We start from the raw sequence: 14,999 nt of genomic DNA on the forward strand, positions 1-14,999 counted from the left end.
TTACTATCTTCCCTTCCAGTTAGTCCTGATGAAGGGTCTCAGCCTGAAATGTTGACAGTGCTTCTCCCTGTAGGTGCTGCCTGGCCTGTTGCGTTCCACCAGCATTTTGTATGTGTTGATGAGATCTGAGCCCTGTGCAGCAGTAGCCACATTCTACTACCCATCAATTCCACACCCTTTGTAATAAAGGCCAACATCCTATTTGCCTTTGTTATCTACAATTTATTCACTAACTAGATTACAGCCTCACACTGAAAACTGAGGCCCTTTACCATCGGGATCAGTGTTAAAATAAGAGGCTGGCCATTTAAGGCTTTGGATGAGAGACATCACCTTTGTAATTCTCCATTCAAGAGGGCTCAGTCACTGAGCATTTACAAGGGAGGGGCTGAAAGATTTTTGGATGGGAAGGAAATCAATAGCTATAAGATTAGTGCAGCAAAGTGAGGTAAATATAAGATTTGATCTTACTGAATGATGGGGCATGTACAAGGAGCTGAATGGATTACTCCTTCGATTGTTTCTTATTTACAGGCACCTCTGGAAATTCAGCAGACAGGTTGGGAATGATAGTATGTTGCTTGCAACTTTCTGTTAGATGTTGCCAGCTTGCATTTCAGGCACGAAAGCAGCAGCTGGTAAACTAAACCTGCTCCCAGTACCTTTTGGCAACTTATCAAAATAAAACTGTTGTAGAATCCAAACCTCTAAACAGAATTCAGCCCAGAAGATTAATTAAACAGAATATTGAGGTAAATTATTCAATCTTTGAAAGTGCCTACCATGTTGCTTTTAGTACTACACAAGCTATTCAAAATACCTTTTGAATGTAAAGCACACCTTTGAATGGCAAAATAACCTGCTTATCAGCTGCCAAATAATGTTGTGATTGTGAAGGATTCATACGCACCATATGAGGCTTCTTATCTCTCCAGTCTGCTAATCAGCCAGTCCAAAGAACCAGAAAACTGGGCACAGTTTTTGCGATTTTCTCTGATTCAGGCAGCTAAAACCAAACAATTAACAATTACTTACAAGTTTATGCTCCATTACACATGTGCATCACTTTTCCCCATATATTTTTCACTTAAACTCCCCTTCACAGTAGAATTTTGGAGACTAGCCTACAAATATTTACGATATTTCACATGCAATACAAAATTGATCAAGGATAATCTTACATTTATAGTGATCAGGGCATAATAATGTTGAATTATTTCATGATGACAGTATAATACAATCTGACAATTGAGAAACTGGGGAATATCTGCAATGTTCTGTGTTCTGAATTAATATTAGATTAGGCAGCATTTGACAAGGTTCCACACAGTAGGCTTGTTCAGAAAGTCAGAAGGGAAGTTTGGCCAGGTGGGTTCAGACTTGGCTTGCCTGCAGAAAGCAGAGGTACAATCCGAAGTACATTCAGATTGGAGGGTGGTGACTAGCGGTGTCCCACAAGAATTGGTTCTGGGACCTCTACTTTTCATGATTTTTAGTAATGACCTGGATATGGAGGTAGAAGGGTGGGTTGGCAAGTTTGCAGACGACACAAAGGTTGGTGGTATTGTGGATAGTGTAGAGGATTGTTGAAGATTGCAGAGAGATATTGATAGGATATTAACATCTGCCGGACGATGCTGAGGATATTCTACGAGGCTGTGGTGGACAGTGCTATCATGTTTGCTGTTGTGTGCTAGGGCAGCAGGCTGAGGGTAGCAGACACCAACAGAATCAACAAACTCATTCATAAGGCCAATGATTTTGTGGGGGTGGAACTGGACTCTCTGATGGTGGTGTCTGAAAAGAGGATGCTGTCCAAGTTGCATGCCATCTTGGACAATGTCTCCCATCCACTCCATAATGTACTGGTCAGGCACAGGATTACATTCAGCCAGAGACTCATTCCACCGAGATGCAACACTGAGCGTCATAGGAAGTCATTCCTGCCTGTGGCCATCAAACTTTACAACTCCTCCCTCGGAGTGTCAGACACTCTGAGCCAATAGGCTAGTCCTGGACTTATTTCCACTTGGCATGATTAACTTATTATTATTTAATTATTTATGGTTTTATATTGCTATCTTTCTATGCTATTCTTGGTTGGTGCGGCTGTAATGAAACCCAATTTCCCTCGGGATCAATAAAGTATATCCGTCTGTCTGTCTGCCTGTCAGAAGTGGGCTGAGAAGTGGTAGATGGAGTTCAACCTGGAGAAGCGTGAGGTGGTACACTTTGGAAGGACAAACTCCAAGGCAGAGTACAAAGTAAACAGCAGGATACTTGGGAGTGTGGGGGAGCAGAGGGATCTGGGGGTACATGTCCACAGATCCCTGAAAGTTGCCTCACAGGTAGGTAGGGTAGTTAAGAAAGCCTATGGAGTGTTAGCTTTCATAAGTCTAGGGATAAAGTTTAAGAGTCGCGAGGTAATGATGCAGCTCTATAAAACTCTGGTCAGGCCACACTTGGAGTACAGTGTCCAGTTCCGGTCGCCTCACTATAGGAAGGATGTGGAAGCATTGGAAAGGGTACAGAGGAGATTTACCAGGATGCTGCCTGGTTTAGAGAGTATGGATTATGATCAGAGATTAAGGGAGCTAGGGCTTTACTCTCTGGAGAGAAGTAGGATGAGAGGAGACATGATAGAGGTATACAAGATATTAAGAGGAATAGATAGAATGGACAGCCAGTTCCTCTTCCCCAGGGCACCACTGCTCAATACAAGAGGACATGGCTTTAAGGTAAGGGGTGGAAAGTTGAGGGGGGATTTTGGAGGAAGGTTTTTTTACTTAGAGAGTGGTTGGTGCGTGGAATGCACTGTTTGAGTCAGTGGTGGAGGCAAATACACTAGTGAAATTTAAGAGACTACTGGACAGGTATATGGGGCAATTTAATGTGGGGGTTATATGGGGGCAGGGTTTAAGGGTCAGCACAACATTGTGGGCCGAATGGCCTGTACTGTGCTGTATTGTTCTTTGTTCTATATTTCTATGTATTAATTCAGGAGCACAGTTAAAAAATGTTTAGAACATAGAAGATAGAACAGTACAGCACAGAAACGGGCCCTTTGGCCCACAATTTTGTGCAAACCAATTAGTCATTAAATGGTCAATGAAACAACTCCCATCTGCCTACACAATGTCCATATCCTTCCATTTTCCTCACATTCATGTGCTTATACAAATATCTTTTAAATGTCTCTAATGTGTCTGTATCTACCAGCACACCAGTCAGCACAATATCAGCACCAACTGCTCTCTATGTAAACATACTTGCTTCTCTCATCTCCTTTGAAATTACACCTTCTCACATTAAATGCAAGCCCTCTGGTATTAAACATTTCAACCATGGAAAATAATACTGTCTGTCTACTCTAAACACAAGCGAGTCAGCAGATGCTAGAGATCCAGAGCAAAGTGCTGGCTAAACTAAGTAGGTCAGGCAACTTGAGTCCCGATGAAGGGTCTTGGCCCGACTGTTTATTCATTTCCATTGATGCTGCCTGACTTGCTAAGTTCCTCCAGCATTTTGTTTGTCGTCTCGATCTATGCCTCTTGTGATATTATGGACCTCTATCAGATCTCCCCTTAGCCTCTACCATTTCAGAGAAGACAACCCAAGTTTGTCCAAACTCTGCTTCTAACACACAGCCTCTAATCCTAGCAGCATTATGGTAACACACACAAAATGTTGGTGGAACACAGCAGGCCAGGCAGCATCTATAGGGAGAAGCACTGTCGACATTTCTGGCCGAGAACCTTCGTCAGGAATAATGAAAGGAAAGATAGTAAGAGATTTGAAAATAGGAGGGGGAGGGGGAAATGTGAAATGATAGGAGAAGACCGGAGGGGGTGGGGTGAAAGTGAGAGCCGGAAAGGTGATTGGCGAAAGGGATACAGAGCTGGAGAAGGGAAAGGATCATGGGACGGGAGGCCTCAGGAGAAAGAAAGGGGGAGGGGAGCACCAGAGGGAGATGGAGAACAGGCAGAGTGATGGGCAGAGAGAAAAAAAAGAGGAGAGGGAGAAAAACTAAATATATCAGGGATGGGGTAAGAAGGGGAGGAGGGGAATTAACGGAAGTTAGAGAAGTCAATGTTCATGCCATCAGGTTGGAGGCTACCCAGTCGGTATATAAGGTGTTGTTCCTCCAGCCTGAGTGTGGCTTCATCTTGACAGTAGAGGAGGCCATGGATAGACATATCGGAATGGGAATGGGACGTGGAATTAAAATGTGTGGCCACTGGGAGATCCTGCTTTTTCTGGCAGACAGATCATAGGTGTTCAGTGAAACAGTCTCCCAGTCTGCATCGGGTCTCACCAATATATAAAAGGCCGCACTGGGAGCACCAGACGCAGTATACCACACCAGCTGACTCACAGGTGAAGTGTCACCTCACCTGGAAGGACTGTCTGGGGCTCTGAATGGTGGTGAGGGAGGAAGTGTAAGGGCAGGTGTAGCACTTGTTCCGCTTACAAGGATAAGTGCCAGGAGGGAGATCGGTTCCCCCCCCAATCCCTTCCCACCGATCTGCCCCTCATTGGGACAGGGGAAGAATTTGCAGGGACCCTTAAGCAACACAGGTTCTGATGAAAGGTTTCAGCCCAAACCATCGACTGTTTACTCTTTTCCATAGATGCTTCCTGGCCTGCTGAGTTCATCCGGCATTTTGTGTGTGTTGCTCCACTTTAAATGTACTCAGTTAGTTGGCCTCCACAGTTGCCTGTGGTAGATTCATTATCCTGTGGCTAAAGGAATTCCCCCTCATCTCTGTTCTAAATGGACATCCCTATAGTCAGAGGCTGTGCTATCTGGTCCTAGACTCACTCTCTACAGGAAACATCCTCCCAACATCAACACTCTCCAGGCAGGTTTCAGAGAGATCTGGTGAGACCCTTCATCAGGACCTGTGCTGCTGGATTACCAGCATCTGCAGATTTTCTCTTGTTTGATTTTTAAGCCAGAAGTTGACAGGTAAACTTCTTGATTAGTCAGGGCATCAAAAGTTATGGGGAGGAGGCGGAAGAATAGGGTTGAGAGGGATAATAAATCAGCCATTCTTCTAAACTCCAGTAAGTTCAGGCCCAGAACAATCAAACACTCCTCATATGTTAACTCTTTCATTCCCGGAATCAATCTTGTGAACCTCCTGGACCCTTTCCAATATCAGCACATCTTTTTCGATATATGGGACCCAAAACTGCTCACAATACTCCACGTGTGTTCTGACTAATGCCTTATAAAAGCTCAGCATTACATCCTTGCTCTTGTATTCTAATCCTCTCGAAATGAATGCTAACAATGAGTTTGCTGATCTTACCATTGACTCAAACTGCAAGTTAATCTTTAGTGAATCCTGCACATGGACACCCAAGTCCCTTTCCAACTCGGGCAGCGCGACCCCCTGATCGGGTGGAGAATAGGGTTGAGTGGGATAATAAATCCCTCTGCCGCACGGGGATCTGGGCGAGAATCCCCAAGGCCAGCACATCTTTTCTTAGATGAGGAGCTCACAATACTCAAGGTGAGGCCTCACCAGTGCTTTATAAAGCCTCAGCATCACACCCCTGCTCTTGTATTCTAAATCTCTTAAATTCAAAGCTAACATTGCATTTGCCTTCCTCTTCACTGACTGTACCTATGGGTTAAATTTTCAGGTGTTAGACAATAGACAATAGGCGCAGAAGTAGACCATTCGGCCCCTCGAGTCTGCACCGCCATTCTGAGATCATGGCTGATCATTCACTATCAATACCCAGTCCCTGCCTTGTCCCCATATCCCTTGACTCCCCTATCCATCAGATATCTATCTAGCTCCTTCTTGAAAGCATCCAGAGAATTGGCCTCCACCGTCTTCCGAGGCAGTGCATTCCACACCTCCACAACTCTCTGGCAGAAGAAGCTCTTCCTCAACTCTGTTTTAAATAACTGACCTCTTATTCTCAATCCATGCCCTCTGGTACTGGACTCTCCCAACATCTGGAACATATTTCCTGCCTCAATCCTATCAAATCCTTTAATTATCTTAAACGTTTCAATCAGATCCCCTCTCAATCTCCTCAATTCCAACGTGTACAAGCCCAATCTCTCCAATCTCTCTGCGTAAGACAGCCCTGCCATCCCAGGAATCAACCAAGTGAATCTACGCTGCACTTCCTCAATTGCAAGAATGTCCTTCCTTAAACCTGGAGACCAAAACTGTACACAATATTCCAGGTGTGGTCTCACCAGGGCCCTGTACAAATGCAAAAGGACATCCTTGCTCTTGTACTCAATTCCCCTTGTAACAAAGGCCAACATTCCATTTGCCCTCTTCACTGCCTGTTGCACTTGCTCATTCACCTTCATTGACTGGTGAACTAGGACTCTTAGGTCTCTTTGCATTTCTCCCTTACCTAACTCTACACCGTTCAGACAATACTCTGCCCTCTTGTTCCTGCTTTCAAAGTGGATAACTTCACATTTATTCACTTTGAATGACATCTGCCAAGTATCTGCCCACTCACCCAGCCTATCCAAGTCTCCCTGTATTCTCCTAACGTCCTCTTCGCATGTCACACTGCCACCCAGTTTAGTATCGTCAGCAAACTTGCTGATATAGTTTTCAATGCCCTCATCTAAATCGTTGACATAAATCGTAAAGAGCTGTGGTCCCAATACAGAGCCCTGTGGTACCCCACTAGTCACCTCCAGCCAGTCCGAGAAACACCCATTCACTGCTACCCTTTGCTTTCTATCTGCCAACCAGTTTTCTCTCCATGTTGAAACCCTGCCCCCAATGCCATGAGCTCTGATTTTACTCACCAATCTCCTATGTGGCACCTTATCGAATGCCTTCTGAAAATCTAGATACACAACATCCACTGGCTTACCCTTTTCTAACATCCTTGTTACACCCTCAAAAAACTCCAACAGATTAGTCAAGCATGATTTGCCCTTGGTAAATCCATGCTGGCTCGGCCTAATCCTATTTCTGCCATCTAGATGTGCCACTATTTCGTCCTTAGTAATGGACTCAAGCATCTTCCCCACGACTGACGTTAGGCAAACAGGGAGATAATTCTCCGTTTTCTCCTTCCCTCCCTTCTTGAAAAGTGGGATAACATTAGCCACTCTCCAATCTTCAGGAACTGATCCTGAATCTAAGGAACATTGGAAAATGATTACCAATGCATCCGCAATTTCCTGAGCCACCTCTTTTAGAACCCTCGGATGCAGACCATCTGGACCCGGGGATTTACTAGCCATTCTTTCAGCTTTATTAGGTGTTCTGCAGAAGAACTTCCAAGCCCAATTGCATCTCAGACTTTTTGATTTACTCCCCATTGAAAAAAATAATCTGCACATTATTTCTATTACCAAAGTGCATGACCATGAATTTTCCAGCATTGTATATCATTTGCCTCTTTTTTGCCCATTCTCCTCATCGAAGTACTTGTGCAGCCTACCTGTTTCCTCAACACTACCGGCCTTGCACCAATCTTTGTATCATCTGCAAACTTGGCAACAAAGCCATCTATTCCATCAGCTAAATCTTGATGTGCAACATAAAGACGCTGTCCCAACCCCGACCCCTGAGAAACACCACTAGTCACTGGCAGCCTAACAGGAAGGGGACCCTTTACTTTCATTTGCTGTTTCATATCAATCAGGCAATGTTCTAACCATGCCAATAACTTTTCTGTAATAACATGAGCTCTTAACTTGGCAAGCACCTTCATGTGTGGCACCTTGTCAAAGGCCTTCTGAAAGTCCAAATATACAACGTCCACTGCATCCCCTTTATCTATCCTACTTGTAATCTCCTCAAAGAATTCCATCAGGTTTGTCAGGCAAGATACTCCCTTAAGGAAGCCATACTGACTTGTCCTATCTTGTCCAGTGTCACCAAATATTCCATCACCTCATACTTAACAATTGACACTGACTTCTTTCCAGGCACAGAGGTGAGGCTAACTGGTCTGTAACTTCCTTTCTGCTGCCTTCCTCATTACTAAAAGCGTTGAGTGACATCTGTAATTATCCAGTTCTCTGGCACCATGCCAAGGCCCAGTGATTTTTGAAAGATCATTACTAATGCCTCCATAATGTCTACCGCTACCTCTTTCAGAACACTAGGATGCAGTTCATCTGGTTCAGGTGACTTGTGTAGCTTCAGGTCTTTCAGCTTTTTGAGCACCTTCTCCCTTGTTACAGTAATTGCACTCACTTCTCTTCCCTCGCACCCTTCAACATCTGGAACAGTACTAGTGTCTTCCACAGTGAAGACTGATGAAAAATACTCATGTAGTTCATCTGCCATCTCTTTATCTCCCGTTATTATATATCTGATCTCATTTTCTAGTGGTATTATATCCATTCTCATCTCTATTTTATTTTGTTACATTACTTGAAAAATAATTTGATATTGTTTGCAAGCTTGTTTTGCAAAGACAGGTGTATAAAAAGAGCCCGAAGGATTATTGGAGACATGAATCACCCCAACCACAAACTGTACCAGTTGCTACCATCGGGGATAAGGTACCACAGCATAAAAGCCAGGAGCAACAGGCTCCGGGCCAGCTTCTTCCACCAGACCATCAGACTGCTTAACTTGTGCTGAGACAACTCTATCTCTATGTTATATTGATGAGCATGTTATACCTATCATTTATAATAAATTACTATAAATTGCACATTTAGACAGAGACGTAACATAAAGATTTTTACTCCGTGTGTATATGAAGAACGTAAGTAATGAAGTCAATTCAATTCAATTTCATATTTCTTTTTTCCCCTCCCAATCATTCTTTTAGTTGCTTTCTGTAGGTACTTAAAAGCTTCCCAATCCTCTGTCTTCCTGCTATTTTTTGCTTTGTTGTTTGTCCTCTCTTTTGCTTATAGGTTAGCTTGTCTTCCCTTGTCAGTCATGGTTGTACTATTTTGCCATATGAGTATTTATTTTTGGAATACATCTATCATTCACCTTCCTCATTTTCCCAGAAACGATCACAATTTTTGTTCTGCTGTCATCCCTGCCAGCATCTTCTTCCAACTTACTTTGACCAGCTCCTCAGACCACTGTAATTTCCTTAACTCAACTGAAACACTGCTATGTCAGACTTTAATTGCTTATCAAATTTCAGGTTGAGCTCAGTCATGGCATGAGCACTGCCTCCTAAGTGTTCTTGAACGTTAAGTTCCCTAATCACCTCTGGTTCAATACATAACACCCAATCCAGGAGAGCTGATCCCCTAGGAGGCTCAACATCAAACTGCCATCACATAGCATTCAACAAATTCACTCACTTGAGATCCATTGCCAACCTAATTTTCCCAATTGACCTGCATGTTGAAATTTCCCATGAATATTATAACTTTTCATTGGCCTTTTCTATTTCCAGTTGTAATCTGTGGCCCACTTTCCACCTACTATTAAGATGCTGTATATGACTGCAGTCTGTGTCATTTCTACTTTTGCAGTTCCTTAGCTCAACCCACAAGGATTCAACATCTTCCAATCCTACATCATATCTTTTTACTGATTTACTAGTAGAGTCACGTCACCCCTTCTGCCTACCTTCCTATACCTCCCTATACATTGTGTAACCTTGAAAATTCAGCTCCCAACTACAACCATTCTTCAGCCACGATTCAATGATGGCCACAACATCATACCTGACAATCTGTAATCGAGCATCAAGATCATCCACTTTATTTCTCATACTTCATGCATTGAGATATAACACTTTATGTACTGTATCTGCTACCCTTTTTAATTCTGCATCCCTAATGCACTGATACCCTGCTGGCTGCAATTTTGTCCTGTCATCTGTCCGCCCTATCTGGCTGTCTGATTGCATGCTATCTTTGCATTTTTGCCATCAGTCCTATCCTTTCACTCCAGTCCCCAAACACCCCGCCCCCACCACCACCACCAAATTAGTTTAAAGCTCCATCAAACCTCTCTGTGAGAATATTGTTCTCCCTCAGGTCAATGGGCAACACATCCCTTTTGAGCAGGTTATACCTCCACCAGAAGAGATACCAGTGATCCAAGAACCTGCAGTCTTGCCCCCTGTACCATCTTCTCAGCCATCTTTAATCTGCCAAATTGTCCTGTTTCTACCCTCACCAGTATGTGGCATAGGCAGCAATCCAGAAATTTCAACCGTGGAGGTACTGCTCTGAGCTTTCTACCAAGCTCTCCAAATTCCATTTTCAGGGCCTCTTTGTTTTTACTTCCTAGATCATTGGGTCAAAATATACTGAGATATCTTCTCTTTTCCCTCCCTCTCTAAAATGCTGCAGACACAATCCAAGACATCCCTGACCCTGGCACCTTTGAGCCAATGGGTGTCCTGTTCACATCAATAGATTCTCCTGTCTGTTCCCCTGATGATTGAGTCCCCTATCACTACTGCTCCCCTGTTCTGCCTCTAACAACAGTGAGAGTTGCTGATTGAGAAGGGGAAGATCTGCGTCAATCAGAGTCTGCACTCGCAGGCACATGAAGGACTTGTGTATTTTTCTGAAAATCCCAGTCACCACAATGATACCTACTTTTATTCCCTACAATATCATCAAATCAGTATTGATTTCCCAGCACCTGTGGTAGGATTCAAACTCAGGTCTTGGCATGCTAGTGCTATGTGCCTGGGATCAGGACACAGTGGTTCATTTGACGGTCCTGTGTATTAATTGCATTGTGGCCCTGTGCTGGTGTGTTCAGGGGTCTGACATCTCAAGCTGACCATGTGACAGTGATCCCTCCCAGTTGGAGGGGTTCATGTGAAATAAACTTCAGTTCCCCTTCAGCCCAGTATTACAGCCAATCTTTGCCTCAAATTGGAACTAAACTGAGTCTCATAAGCAAGGAGAAATGAATCTTCATAAGTTTTACCTTGATTAATGGCAGCAAGTGTTTCTCTCAGCACTGTGTTCAACAAATAGGGGTGATCGAATTTTTCAAGCGTTAGGGCCTCATCTGTCATTGTCAATTCCTGGACATTATCGTTAATCCTGTAAATATTAAACTGCTATTATAAACTGCAATTTTGAACTATTTTACAAATCCAGATAGGGTTTCAGTGAAGAGCATGTCCTACCTCCTGTTCTGACGAGCTTCCTCCTGAAATAAATAAAAACACAAATCTGTTTAGACTTGGACTTACTGTCCACATCCTGAACTTTATCCAAATCATTACAAGGTGTTGGAAATTCCCTCTCCTGCAGTCACTCACATGCACGGACAATACAGAACCATGGGTAAATTACAAGGAAAGTTTCTGGAAGTTAGGCCATTCCTGAGAGGATGAAACTTACAAGAAAGACAGGACAGGGTGTGCATTTTCATCTGGATATGACATCAGGGTGATAAGATGGGAGAATTTAAGATCAGTGATGTATTTGATTGTATGCAGGTGGAGAAAGTATTTCTATTTATGGGGAGATGAAATTCCAGTTGGATTTTAATAAATCCCACAAGAAACTTATGGAAGCGGATGTGGAACTCAGTGCCACAGGAGTGTTTGAAGTGGGACAGCTGAGATTGATGGTAATGCAGAAATTAGACAAACACATGAGGGACCAAGGAATTCAGGGCACTGTTGCTGGGTGTGGTGAGTAGGTGGGAAGAGGATTGTGAAGCAGGGAAATTGATAGAAGCTGGACCGAATGGCCTGCTTATGATGGGGAATGAGATATAACCTCATGTAATACAGTGGAAAAAGTGAAGTGGGATCGGAAGGACCTTTCCCTGGAAGACTATTGAAGTCATGTGGTGAAATCAGAGGCCACAGGCCTGATCAACCCCCGGCCCTGGACAGGGGTCTCTGGCGAGCTGCTGTTGGTGGCCTGTGCCCCAGTAGGCGTGATGGGTTAAAGAAGAAGCAGAACAGAAATGAAGCTGGAGAGAAGAGCTTGGTTCAGTCTGAGGTGTGACTGAAAGGGGCAAGTTCTGAAAAGAGAGGCACGAGACTGCAGATACTGGAATCTCGAGTAAGAAACGTGATGCTGGATGAACTGAGCAGGTCAGGCAGTGTCTGTGGAGGGAAATGGACAATCGACATTTTGGGTTGAGACAGTCCAAATGAAGGATCTCGACCTGGAAATTCGATTGTACATTTCTCTCCACAGACGCTGTCTGACCCATTTAGATCATTCAACAGTGTGTTTTGATTTTTTCTCGAGGTCTAAAGAGAGTGAGACTGGAGTGTAAAAGTGGGATTTAGTAAATATTGAAAGAAGCTATTAAATTAGCTCATGCTGGGTAATTCGGGATGTGGAGACACTATTGTGCTGTGAGGAGACAGATGCAGTGGTGATGACTGACCCATGGCTGCAGGGAAAAACACAGGACTGGACATTCTAGTTCACAAGGCAGAAAATATTTTTTGTGAAATCCTGAGGAAGCTTTCTGACTTTACCCATGTCTGTCCCAGCTCCAATGGAAGGTCAGTTTTCACAACTCTAGATGCAGCCCAGAAGTTTATCAAAACAAACTTTATTCACCATGAAATGTTCACAAGGATAAACCATGCAATGCCTTTACCTGAAGATCAGTGATCCTTCTGTCATGCAGCTGCTGTGGCGCAGGTCTTTGCATCTTTCTCCACATATATTCGCCAGCCCACAGACCACAAAGAGGTGAGTGACCGTCTCGTCTCCACTGCAGTAATCCTGGGGCAGCACCCTGTGGGAGTGATCTCCGGGCATGCAGCAAGGATCAGACTGGGAGGGGCCCTCTCGTCTCCACTGCAGTAATCCTGGGGCAGCACCCTGTGGGAGTGATCTCCGGGCATGCAGCAAGGATCAGACTGGGAGGGGCCCTCTCGCTGTCATCCAGGTAGGATTTGGCACGATAATGAAATTATAACATTGCCCTCCTGATGAACCTACACGAAGTATTGGATTCAGCCCAGTACATCACCGGTGGAGCCCTCCCAACCACTGAGTACATCTACATGAAACACTGTCATAGCAAAGCAGCATCCATCATTAGGGATTTCACCACCCAGGGCAGGCTCTTTTCTCACTGATGCAGAAGGTAGAAGGTACAAGAGTCTCAGGAATCGTACCACCAGGTTCTGGAAACAGTTACTACCCTCGACGATCAGGTTCTTGAATAACAAAGGATAACTGCAATCATTTGCCGTCCACTGGGATGTTCCCATAAACAATCATCGCACTGGACAAGTATCAAAATGAGTGAAATCAGAGGTGGTTTGACTGAGACAGATCACGTTGGGCCTGTCACAGAATAGGAGGAGTAAGAGACACACACAATCTCACAGGATATTGACAGAGTTGGGGCAGGAACCTGGCTGTGGTGTGGAACCAGGGTTCATAGACTTAAAATCTGAGCTCACCTCAGACCAACTGAGATGGGGAGAAATTTCCTCACTCAGAGTGAGGTGAATCTTTGAAAATTTCTCCACAAGGTTTCTAAATTTATTAGACATATTTGAGGGCTCATCGGTGATGGGAACGCTGCACGAAAGTGGCGCTGAGGTCAAAGGTCAGGCATGTTCCTAATGAAAGGCAGAACAGTCACGAAGGGCCAAATAGCCACGCATGCTCCTATTTCTTATTTTCAAAAACACGAGTTTACTTTTACACCTTGTTTTCCTTTTCCTTCAGCCTGTCGGATTGGAGGGGGAGCGGTGAGAGCTCCGGAGATCCATCAGCAGCCGCTGCGGTTATTTCAGGTCTCATTATTTATTGCTATTGACTTATATCTGCATTTGCGTGGCTTGTTGTCTTTTGCACTTCGATTGATTTTTCCCTGATCCAGTTATAGTTACTATTGTGTGGATTTTCTGAGTATAGTGGGGTATGTCAGGAATGGTCAGGAGGAAGAGTAAAGGAAACTGATACAGGACTTTGTGATATGGTGCAACTCAGACTACCTGCGTCTCAATATCACCAAGACCAAGGAGATGGTGGTGGACTTTAGGAGACCTAGGCCTCATATGGAGCCAGTGATCATTAATGGAGAATGTGTGGAGCAGGTTAAGACCTACAAGTATCTGGGAGTGCAGTTAGACGAGAAGCTAGACTGGACTGCCAACACAGATGCCCTGTGCAGGAAAGCACAGAGTCGACTGTACTTTCCTCAGAAGGCTGGCATCATTCAATGTTTGTAGTGAGATGCTGAAGATGTTCTATCGGTCAGTTGTGGAGAGCGCCGTCTTCTTTGTGGTGGCGTGCTGGGGAGGCAGCATTAAGAAGAGGGACGCCTCAAGTCTTAATAAGCTGGTAAGGAAGGTGGGCTCTGTTGTGGGCACAGAACTGGAGAGTATGACATCGGTGGCAGAGCGGAGGGCGCTGAGTAGGTTACGGTCAATCATGGAAAACCCTGAACATCCTCTGCACAGCACCATCCAGAGACAGAGAAGCAGCTTCAGCGGCAGGTTGCTGTCAATGCAATGCTCCTCAGACAGGATGAAGAGATCATTACTCCCCAACGCCATTCGGCTCTACAATTCAACCACCAGGGGCAAGACATGTTAAGTGCCGGGGTTAGGACTGAGCTTAAGTTACCACTCAATGCACTTTAGTAAACTATTTAAGAACTTTTTAAAAGCTATTTATTAATGTTTTTTTGGGAGGGTGATTTTAGATGCATATCATATTTATACTGAGTTAAATACTGTATGTAATTAGTTTTGCTACAATAAGTGTATGGGACACTGGAAAATGTTGAATTTCCCCTTGGGGATGAATAAAGTATCTATCTATCTATGTCCGCAGGTAAATTAATCTCAGGGTTGTAGATTGTGACATATGTACTCTGATAATAAAATTTACTTTGAGTTTCGGGGAACTTTGATTCTGCGAAAAAACCGAGACATCTCCAGCTCACCGCAGCTGCTCGCCCATAGACGCACTCACAGCCAATCAGCGAGTACCGCTGGGAGAAGCCTGCTCTCATTGGCTAAGAGGTGTCAGTGGGCGGGACGGCTGTGCGCTCGGAGCGGTCTGGGGTGAGGCCCGAGGTTGGGAGTCGCATTCGAGTAAAGAC

General features: G+C 44.3%; 1 long non-coding RNA gene across 1 annotated transcript; it reads left to right on the plus strand.

Moving 5' to 3' along the window:
* The first annotated feature begins 10,658 nt into the window (after positions 1-10,658).
* On the plus strand, positions 10,659-14,719 carry LOC132401641 (uncharacterized). The gene is made up of 2 exons (XR_009514649.1): positions 10,659-12,622; positions 13,616-14,719. It is a non-coding gene; the product is annotated as an uncharacterized LOC132401641 (long non-coding RNA).
* The last annotated feature ends 280 nt before the right edge of the window (positions 14,720-14,999 follow it).

This window comes from Hypanus sabinus, chromosome 11 (assembly GCF_030144855.1).
Source record: "Hypanus sabinus isolate sHypSab1 chromosome 11, sHypSab1.hap1, whole genome shotgun sequence".
NCBI classification, from domain to species: Eukaryota; Metazoa; Chordata; class Chondrichthyes; order Myliobatiformes; family Dasyatidae; genus Hypanus; species Hypanus sabinus.